Raw genomic sequence first — 11,472 nt, forward strand, 5'->3', positions numbered from 1 at the left:
GTGATGTTAATAGTTTACCTCCTCTTACGGAACTTATTAAATCTGTACTGAGATCACGGTGTGTGGTAAATAGATAATACATGTCTTATAATGATCCTCAGTGATCTACCAGTAAATATGAGGGATGTCGAATTAGTGTCAGCATTTAAAATCTGGCTAAAGATGCATATTTTTAGAATGGCCTTCTCTTTTTAGAGCTGCTGCATGTGGCATACTGTCATGACCAGATGGCACATAAAACTAGCAGAAGAAACAGACTAAAAAAAGAAAGAGTTTCTAAAACCAATTTAAAAAAGCACTGCCATGCTCCTATATCTACAATTATAGTATGTACTGCATAACAGTCTAGGTGGGTTTAGAGGTATTTATGCATTGTGTCTGTTATTTGTTTCTTACTTATTTGTAGTGACATACATCACGTCTTCTATAACTCTGTGATTGTCAGTGTAATTTTCAATGCTGTGTTGTGCTGGGCTGGAAAAATCATTTCAAGAGATGCCCACCAAATGAACAAGCTAATTAAAAAGGCAAATTCAGTTATTTGACGCACTCTGGACCCCCTGGAGGTAGTAGCAAGGGAGAGAATTAAAACAAAACTGAGTACCATCATAAACACACTAACACCAAAAAATGAATCCAATAAATTATTCAGTGTCAGGAAACAGTACTGGGACTTCTTTATACCAACAGCAACACACCTATATGCTGTCTCACTATCTATCTGTCTGTCTGTCTATCTATCTATCTATCTATCTATCAAAATAAATAAGCATATTTTTGAGACAACTATAGTAATCTTTCTATCAATATGTCAATCTATCTGACCTCTACATGCTAAAGACAGTTATAGGAATCTACTATTTTGTATCTATTATTTAAAAACAAATTGTCTATCTATCTATCTATCTATCTATCAGGATTTTATTGTGTTCTTTTGTTTATTTGTATTTGCATGCCACACCACAGTAACATTATCAAGATCACCAAATAGATTTCTGTTTCTACCTTGAACAGGGTGGTATAAATGTTGTAGCATCTGAAAATTCATGAATTTTAATTTATGAGATTTTTTTTTTTTGCTTCCAGAACCTACAGTATTCAGTTTCTACCACTAAAATATAAGGATCATTGAATTATGTTTCATGCTATTATCTATTTATATATTTACAGTGTATGCTGTGTTCTCCATATGTCCGCCTGACATATTGTTGAATTAACCTGATTTAGCTGCTAATGTGGTCTCTATTTCTTCTCTCACGTAATCTGCCCAATCTAACACAATGCAGTTTCTGTATAGTGTGAAATGCCCTGCAAAGAGCAAGATGTCCACCTCTCAACAGATGCTGGATTGTGAGAGCACACTAATGTAGTGTAAATCATTTACTTAAATTACTGGTGATTGGAACCTTAAAGAAGCTGAAAAACAGGAACATGACATTTTTTGATTCCTGACAGACCAATACGGTATTCTTAATAACCTATGAGTGCTGAAATAAAACCATTTATTAGGTGGATAGACAGAGTTGTCAGACTTTCTGTGAATATCCAGCAACCATCTTCATGGCCTCTTTCCCTTGGCCACAGTTATAAGAGCTTTAGACTGAGCAATACATACTAACCACATACCTGTAATCTCTTTTAATGTGCTAATTCAGCAAAATCAAGAACAGTTACACACAAAACTTATTATCAAGCACAATGATACTCCCCGAAATTTGTGGTCTGCTACTGTTTTCTTAAAGCTGACCTCATGGGAGAAATTTCATGATATCATTTAAATGATCTTTCAGAAAAGTGAGCAGAGGGCTCCCAAAAAATATGGATTATGGTTTGTTCTCAGTGTAATAGTTTTATGTTTACATTATCTCTCTTTTCTGAGAAAAGGTCAAAGCTATAGGTGGCCACTTGAGTCTGCTTTTGATAGTTGTGGTTTCTGACACATCTTTGAAGATTTATTGGGAAACAATTCTAGCTGGTATGCTCTCACCACGCTGTTCTTGTTCACTTATTCGGTGGGAGTCTTTCTTTTAATCCTTGACTTCTAACAGACATTACAGACCATGTTATGCTTTAAAGTCTAAAGTGAGGAAACACAGCTGGGACCCAAGCTAACGAAACAAATGGAGGCTTCGAATAAACATTTAACTTGCACATTCCCTCTTCGTTGTTTTTTCTCTTCTTAGCTGCAGCAGAATCATTTTACCAACAGCCTACTGAATATGTACCATTTAATTCTGCTGCGCAGTAGGGAGACCACTTTGGTCTGCATATATCTGTCACCCCTGCTGTTCGTTTGTCCTTGCTGTTTCTGATGTAAGTGAGGTTTCTCATATAACTGACCACAACACTTCTTCAGGTCATGTGCTCTGCCAACGTCTGGAAATTGATTCATTACACATCAGTGGTTACCAACTGGCATCTACTGAGGCAGCCTAACTATAAATACTCTGGAATCTTTCAGTGACCAATATAGAAAATATGTTAACGTGGGAAAAGAGTTTCATGTTACTGTATAATTTGTTGTTTAATTTTCTTTGAGTGAGCTCTGTATTCATCTATATTATTTAAATAGAACACTTGACATTTTACAACTTTCTTTTTTTAATTTAATTCCTCATTATAGTAAATAAAACATTGTAACAGAACAAAAGTGAGTTGCTCTGAGCTGCCGTTTCATCCTCACTGTATAGAGGATGAAAATGAATTGGGTCAACTTGTATATAATTTACTACAAGTGTAATTTTTTTCAATTACAGTTACTTTGAAGTGCTAAAAAAATCATTTTCCATAAACAAAGTCACTTTATGTTTATTCTAACTCTGAGAATATATGACTCAGATCATCTCCCTGTCAAAACTGCTGCCCCTTACCTGTTTATTTATAAAGTGTTCAGCAGCAGAAAGGTTCAGACAACTGCAACTACCTTCTTGCTGTTGGATGCTTTTTGGCTTATCTGGTAAATGGTGCTGCAAACAGAGCTCCATAACAACACAAGGCGCATACTGTATGTCTTCCCGTGATCAGCCTGCATGATCAACATCCATATACCGTGGAGCACAGCAATGTCACATTGTTCTCACAAAAAAAAAATTTAAAAATGACCAATTGCACTTCTGTGTCCATCTAGAAATGATAAGACTATACACGGATTACAAAGGTAAGACAAGGTAAAGGGCATGCTGTAATGATGGGTAATTAGACACTATTGATTTCAGATAACAATATAGTGTCATTTTAAACATCATGTTATTTCATTCTGGCAAAGAAGCAATGGTCTTCTTTGATTTTCATGTCTGTGTAGGTGGCATGGTGGTGCAGCGATTTTGATACTTGGATCCAGTATTCTGAGTTTTTATCCCATGTTTAACTGTTGTCTGTATGGGTGTTAAAAGCCCCAACCGCAGACAGTAAAAGTAGTTGGCATTTCCAAATTAGCTTTGTGTAAGTGGGCCCTGCAATAGATTGGCGCCCTGTCTGGGCTAGTGTAGAATGATGATATATATTTGAATCACATTGGATTTAATTTGGCTTTTCTGACAATGTCAAAGTGAATATAGATCACCATAAAATGGTCTAAATTCATTACAAACCCATATGTTCATTGCATAAGTATGCACCCTTGTAATGTGGTACATCTAAATCATCACTGGTGCATCAATTTGCTTTTAGAAGTCCCATAATTAATTCAATGGAGATCACTCATCTGTAGTCAAGGGGTTTCAGTTGATTGTAGTACAAATGCACCTTTCAGGGAAGGTTCAAATTGTGGTGAGTTAGAATTGTGCCCTAACCTACTCAATGAAGATGAAAGAACACTCCAAGGAACTCTGTGAAAAAGTGATTCAAAAGCACATGTCGGGGGATGAAGACAAGCTATCCAAATCAATGAACATCCCTTGGAATCCAACTAAATCAATCATTAAGCAATGGAAAAAAATATATAAATCTGTTGTAAATCTGCCTAATGTAGGCCATCCACAAAAATGGTTGATTATGCAAGAAGATGACTAGTGAAGAAGAACACTAAGAGATGTATGAGAGTGGCTAAGATGGGACATACTGTGCACATAACAACTGATGCCTGACTGCTTCACTAATCACTGCTTTTACAGGAGAGTGACAAAGAGAAAGCCAAATGTACAGTACATGACTTCTCTGCAGGAGGAGTGGAGGGGACACTGGTGCATGCATGTTACTGCTGCTCCTCCCTGTTATCAACACTTTTTTCTAAAATTCACATTAACATTGCACTTTTTGTTCTTGTTCCACTTTCTATTTGTTTGCCAAATCAATATGCGGACAACAATTTTGGATGATCTGCTATGGCAACCCCTAACGGGAGCAGCCGAAAGAAGAAGAAGATGGTTCTTGGATGCAATTGACTCAAATTGGATTGATTTTGAATTTATTTTTATGGACTTTGCCTTGACTGGGTTTGGTTTTCTGTGGTTCACTGGACGAGATTTTCTTTTAATTGCCTGCTCCTGCCTGACACCCGATTTATGAACATTTTTTCTTTACACTGTGGAGATCTAGGAGCCAGGCGTGTTCTGTCTCCATGATTACAATGGATATGCTGGATTGCTGTTGTTTCCTTCCATATATGCTTCAACAAGGAATAACTGAGAAGTTGTAACGGCCGACCCCTTATTCCCAGCCGGCAGCTACACCTCCAAGACCTGTGGCCTGGATAATTTACTGAGAAGCCTTTCCTGTCAAGCCGTACTCCTACACAAATAAACTTTCCCCACAATCGACGGTTTGTAATGCAAAGACACAATAGGCAGAATGTAAAATTAAACAGGAATAAATGTATTAAATGAGCCTGACACACCACAAGACAAATGCACACCCAAATATTCCTCCACCCCAACAATCCCAAAGCAACACCGAAAATATATATATAAATCCCCTCCCTCGTCCACGTAACATATAACACACACCACACAAACGACAAATGACTAGCAAACAGAATGATTGTGAACTTGAGTCCGATACGTGAATAAATGCCCTGAATACGGGTACTGATTAGCGGCAATAGTAGCGTTTGTATTTCCCGGCGTTTGGATCAACCTCACCGTGATTCCTCGGCGTGTGGCGAATGATGATTTGACCCCGGGGTCTTCAGCAGCAAGCAGGTTGAAAGGCAGTCCGGATGAATGAAAAACAAACTAGGTCCAAGCGCAATGAAGATTGAATCGGCAAGCAAGTTGTAGTCGTGAATGCGAGGTAGGTAGGTAGGTTAGGTAGGTAGGGTGGGTGGGTGGCGCGCTCTCTCTCTCGCGCGCTCTCTCTCTCGCTCTCTCTCTCTCTCTCTCTCTCTCTCTCTCTCTCTCTCTCGTGCTAGTTCTCCTTTTCGTCTTCTCCTTAAATAGTCCGTGGCAGTAATTGATTGATTGATACACAGGTGCTTTCCAGATTAGCGGTTGTGAACTCCTCCCATCATCCGTCCTCCTTTACGGGGACAACATTAACTGCTACACATACACACAGTCAATGGGACAATGAAACGAGACACACACAGAACTGACATTTAAACACTAACTATGTGGCACCGCTACAAAGTGATCTGATATTTACATCCACCAGGCTGTGACTCTGAGGTAATCATGCCTGTAATACCCAGCGTTATGTGTATGTGGTTGTATGTTGGAACCTCTGAATCTGGTAGTTATCTTTATGTGTAGCTTGTAATATCTCCTACTTTGCTTCTTCTTGCTTTTTGCTGCTTTGCTATCATCATGTGCTCCACCCACCGCCTGTCTCATCTTCTCTGCTGTGCTGTGTTGCTTTTCTGCTACTGTCAGATAAGTATTTCTTTATACTATGCTAAAATATTCTTGTGATAAACTCCTTCATATTAAACAGTTTATCCAGAGAAATTGTCAGACTGAAATGTCCTAAAAGACATTGCCATTGTGCGGAGCCCAAAATATTTATATCGTTTATCAGGTCGTCACCACCACCAGGCTGCGACTAAAAAGTTCAATGACAGCATTTGCTCAGGAATACACAATCCTATTCATGACTTTCAAAATAAGAGTGCCAGTGTGCCATATTTTCAATATGCTAAAATAACCTCTGTGCACAATGAACCCTCATCAGCTAATATTGCATTGTTTAATTCAAGATTTCTTAATGACAAAGCATTGGTGCAATCTCTCTCTATATAAAATCAAATGTCTGTCTGTCTGTCTGTATATCTGTCCACTTTTCACGAGTGAACTACTTAACGGATTTAGATCTGGTTTTTTTCCAATAATTTGCTTGAATATTCTGGTTGACTTTGAGACCTCTCTCAGCACAGTAAGTATCATAGTTCGCTTGCATTACCAATTTATTTGCATGAATCCGAGAGAGACGCAGCAGGCCAAGGGAAGGAGGGAGGGGCCTCCTCACTCACACGCCAGCCTCGGGTATATCTTACATCTGCTTAGCTGGTGAACGATAGAACTACTTAACAGATTTTGATCAGGCTTTTTTCTAGAATTTGCTTGAACATTTGTGATTTTGTGACTTCTCTCATCGTGCTAAAATCATTGTTTGCTTCCAGGAGCAATATATTCACACTAATCCTAGACAGAGGCTGCAGGCTGAGGGAGGGAAGCGTGATATCAGGAGTAGGGAGCTAGGCAGGGCCCTACTCGCTGTCCTGTTTCACTATTACGCGGGTGGAGCCGCAGAGGGCGGCTAGTGAGAAATAATTACAAAATCCAAAATTGATATGCTATGCCTAACAGAAACTTGGCAAAAACCAAACAATATTACGTCCCTCACAGAAGTAACCCCATCTGAATACATTTAATTCATAGAGGCCTGCAGCTCAAGACAAGGCGGAGGGGTGGCAGTAATTGCTAGATTGTAATCGTCAAAAAAATCCCAGTTGACTGTCCACTGTCTTTCTAGTGTCTGGCTCTTAAACTAGTAACAAAATCTGGTCATATCTTCTCATTGTTCTCCATCGTCCTCCAAAATCCAAAGGGTTTTTCTTATCTGATCTGACTGAACTAATAACATTCTTAACTTTCCTTTTCCAGATCGTCATTTTTGGCAATTTCAACATTCATATTGACATTTCTACATGTAAACTAAGGAATGAATTCCTATCCTTACTGGACTGATTTGATTTGGTGCAACGTGTTGATTTTCCTACCTACTCTGGTGGTCATATATTGGATCTGATCTGTACATCTGGCTTATCTGTTGGCAACTCTTATAGCAGTGATTTGGGACTCTCTGATCATAAAGCAGTACTTTTCATTGTCTCATTACCTCTCCCTCTTCTTACCTGTGTGGTGAATGGCCGGCAGGTTTATCCTGGCCAATACCCCCAAGCCGCCAGGTGGAGCCCCCCTTGCAGTATGGAGGTCCCCATAAGACCAGCAGGGCATCATGGACATTGTAGTTTTTATAAGCAGCCCTGCTGGATGCCATGGGGGCCACTAGGAGACGCCACAGGGACGAATAACGGGTATTTTCCCTATGCCCCGGAAGCACACGTGGACAAGGGGAATGACAGGCTTCCGGGGTGAAGAAAAGGACTTGTACCTGACCCGGAAGGGATTGAGAGTCACATGGACTGGGGATTGGAACACTTCCGGGTCAGGATATATAAAATGACTATGGGAGCTCCCAGATGGCGAGCTGAGCTGGGTGGAAGGGTGACAACGCGTCTGGGAGTGGAGGAATTGTTTATTAGTGATTATTGTGATTTATATGAGTATTGTGGTGGAGAGTGTGCTTTGTACACTGTGGCAAAATAATAAAGTCGAATCTTGGACTTTTACCTGGTGTCTAGAGTCGTGGACAGGGGTTCAAGGGAGCGAGAGTGCTCCCTATCTGTCACAGTGGCGTAGTCGGCAGGATACTCCAGCGTCTATTGCGGAGGACCTGTATCAAAATTTTCTGTGGGCAGAGAACCCTGAGAAGACAACGGCGTCAGGACTCACCACATCATCGGCGAAACCCGAAAAATCCAAGTCCAAAATGGAAGGGCAAGCAGAGCACTTAGGAGACGACTTCCGCATGACGGTAGCCAATGAGGGACATGGCAACAAACCGAAGGAGGAGATCCGCGTCCCGCTGTTTGCGCCTTCGAGCCTGAAGTAAGGGACTTGGACATTCCGAAGGGGAAGGGGGAGGCGAGCGAGGCACCACTCACCCCATAAAAAGGTAAGGAGGGTTTGGAAATGGCTAGTCGGTATGTTACAAAATTAAATAAAACAGACCATAGCCTGCCGAAAGAGGCAACCCGAATCTCTCAGGACTCCAAATCCCAGAAGCCTCCGCGAGACACTCCAGAGCACGTGTCAGAAGCACTTCCCTGTTCGTCTTACCTGCTGACCGAAGTAAACAATAATATTGACTTGCGGGAACTCGAACGTTTAGTCGAGCCTGTAAATAGTTTCTTGCAGGTCCTGAAGACCACTGAAAAGATCATTGAGGAGTTGGGAGCAGCAGCCAGAGAGCCGTTAGAAAAGGTGAGGGCCTACATGCAGCGATTTGGTGGGGAGCCTCCCAAGATGACAAATGCGGAGGTACAGGTGAGCCAAGCCGGTACCGTAAAACAAGTAATAGGGACGCAGTGTAATCTGGGCCCGATTTTAATGAGTAGCGGGTGCCAATACACGGCGTACCCTACAACTTAGGTTGCTACGATGACTGACCGGGCGGAGGAAGGATTGATCGAGCCAGGGCAGCTGGATAGTGCTGGCTCCCAGAGCGAGGCAGTCCTAAAGACGCTGCCACCGGTCATTTTTAAATTCAAAGGGGTGCAGATAGTAAAGGGTCTCTTTTTATTAAATACAGAGGCTCAGACTGTAGAAAACCCCCAAAACAAACAGGAGATCCCGAAAATAAAACGGGGGTCTCCTGACAAGAAAGGAAAAGAGGGAAAAGCACTGTTAAAGGTTGCAGGGGTTTCTTTCCCAGCAAAGAAAGGGGCGGACCTAACATTTCCCAATTGTTTTCAGTCCCGCAGGGTTAGAATACCAGGAGGACAGAGGCAGTGTTACTGGTGCCGAAGGTTGGGCCACATTTGGCAACATTGTCCTTGAAGAGAGTGGGACAAGCTGTCAATGTGGACTAATATTCCCCCTAGATTCTCCAGGGAACAAGATATTCAGATTAGTCAAGGCTTGACCGGAACGTCCTCTTGGAGGAAGACTTCCCTCTTGGGGCAGGCCGCTCCGAATTATAATTTGTCGCTGGGAGGGGAATACTGTGGTGAATGGCAGGCCATTTATCCCGGCCAATACCCCCAAGCTGCCAGGTGTTGCCCTCCTTGCAGTATGGAGGTCCCCAGAAGACCAGCAGGGCATCATGGACATTGTAGTTTTTATACGCAGCCCTGCTGGATACCATGGGGGCCACTAGGAGACGCTGCAGGGAGGAATAACGGGTATTTTCCCTACGCCCCGGAAGCACACGTGGACAAGGGGAATGACAGGCTTCCGGGGTGAAGAAAAGGACTTGTACCTGACCCGGAAGGGATTGAGAGTCACATGGACTGGGGATTGGAACACTTCCGGGTCAGGATATATAAAAGGACTATGGGAGCTCCCAGACGGCGAGCTGAGCTGGGTGGAAGGGTGGCAACGCGTCTGGGTGTGGAGGAATTGCTTATTAGTGATTATTGTGATTTATATGAGTATTGTGGTGGAGAGTGTGCTTTGTACACTGTGGCGAAATAATAAAGTCGAATCTTGGACTTTTACCTGGTGTCTGGAGTCGTGGACAGGGGTTCAAGAGAGCGAGATCGCCCCCTATCTGTCACACCTGTAAACGTTGAATTTCTTTCAGAAACCTTAAAAATATCTGTCCCTCTGTTCTTGATGAATTCATTTCTGATCTTCTTCTGTCTTCCCCTATTCCATCAACCCTAGATAGTCTTATTGACAACTATAACTCAGCCCTTCATTCAGCACTACATAAAACAGCTTCCTTTAAAACAATAAGGAGGTTTCCTTCAAACGCTCAACTCTATGGTATAATTGAGAATTATGGTGTATGAAAGCAGCTGGCCAACACTTTAAAAGAATGTCATGTAAGACTAATCTCACTCTGCATATCCAGGCCTTCTCTGACCCTCAAAGGGCTTAAAATTATGCACTATGCAGCCAAGAAGACTCATTATGGCAGAATAATAGAAAGTGGCCATGATAACCCAAGGGTTTTGTTCTCTGTAGTTAATAAACTACTTCAAACTGCATCTGGCCCAGTTACCTCCTCTACTGAAGCTGGTGAAAAATTCCTCCATTTTTTCCATAATAAAATGAAAGATCTAAATAATTCAACTAACATAAACCCATCATCCATTTATATCTTTCCCTGTCTCCCCACTCCATGCAGCTCCTTTTCTAAATGTTCATCAGTCACACCTACATTTGCTAATGATCAGCTTTATAAGATGAGGCCAACTACTTATGTACTAGACCCGATCCCCACCATACTTCTGAAATCCTGTGTTCATACCATAATCCTGACTGTTATAACAATAAAAAATACATCCCTTGATACTGGCTTTGTACCAGCAACTTTTAAAAACGCTTCTATATCCTCAGTGTTCAAAAAGTCTGGTCTTGATCATAGCAATCTTAGCAATTTGCAGCCTATCTCTCACTAAGCCTCCCAACTCACCGATTACTTAACTTCTAATAAATTGATGGAACCCTTTCAGTCTGGTCTCAGAGTGCAGCACAGCCATGAAGCGGCTCTGCTTTGGGTAACTAATGATTTGCTTATGGCAGCAGACGCTGGACAAACCAGCATATTACAGTTTTTCTCAAATGCTAAAACACAAAAGCCAATCCTCTAAACCAAATGACCAGTTGTCTAAACACATTTACTAAATCTAGCCATCATTTTCCAATATCATAAACACATTTCACATGAAGACACAATTCACAAAACACAATCCTCCGTTCTCATAAATCTAAACACATTTTTCCTTGCTAAAACACAAGGTTCAAAAGAACTCATGTGATGCAAAATGCTTGCCACAGTCAACAATATTTGAACACAATGAACACACCTGGCGTCATTCATTACACGCAACGACTCAAAATTGAAGACACTTGTTGCTAATGCTGTGACCACATGTATAAAAGCAAGTTCAGAGTGCACAGAGTCAGGGGAAGAGGAATTCGAGTCAGAGGAGGGAGAAGAGCTGGCCATGGAAGAAGAGGAGCAGGCCAACGCGGAAGAGGAGTTCAAATCAGAGGAGGAAGAGGAGCAGACCAACGAGGAAGAGGAGTTCAAATCAGAGGAGGAAGAGGAGCAGGCCAACGAGGAAGAGGAGGAGGCCAACAAGGGAGAGGAGAAGGACCAGGAGGGAGAGCAAGACAACCTCGCACCATCATTACGGACGAGATGTGAGCAACAGTCATTGACCATGTCATTGTCCATGGCATGACAATGGCTGAAGCAGGACTAAGAGTCTGTCCAAACCTGAGTAGGGTCACCGTGGCCACC

Source organism: Polypterus senegalus, chromosome 1 (assembly GCF_016835505.1).
Source record: "Polypterus senegalus isolate Bchr_013 chromosome 1, ASM1683550v1, whole genome shotgun sequence".
Classification (NCBI taxonomy): domain Eukaryota; kingdom Metazoa; phylum Chordata; class Cladistia; order Polypteriformes; family Polypteridae; genus Polypterus; species Polypterus senegalus.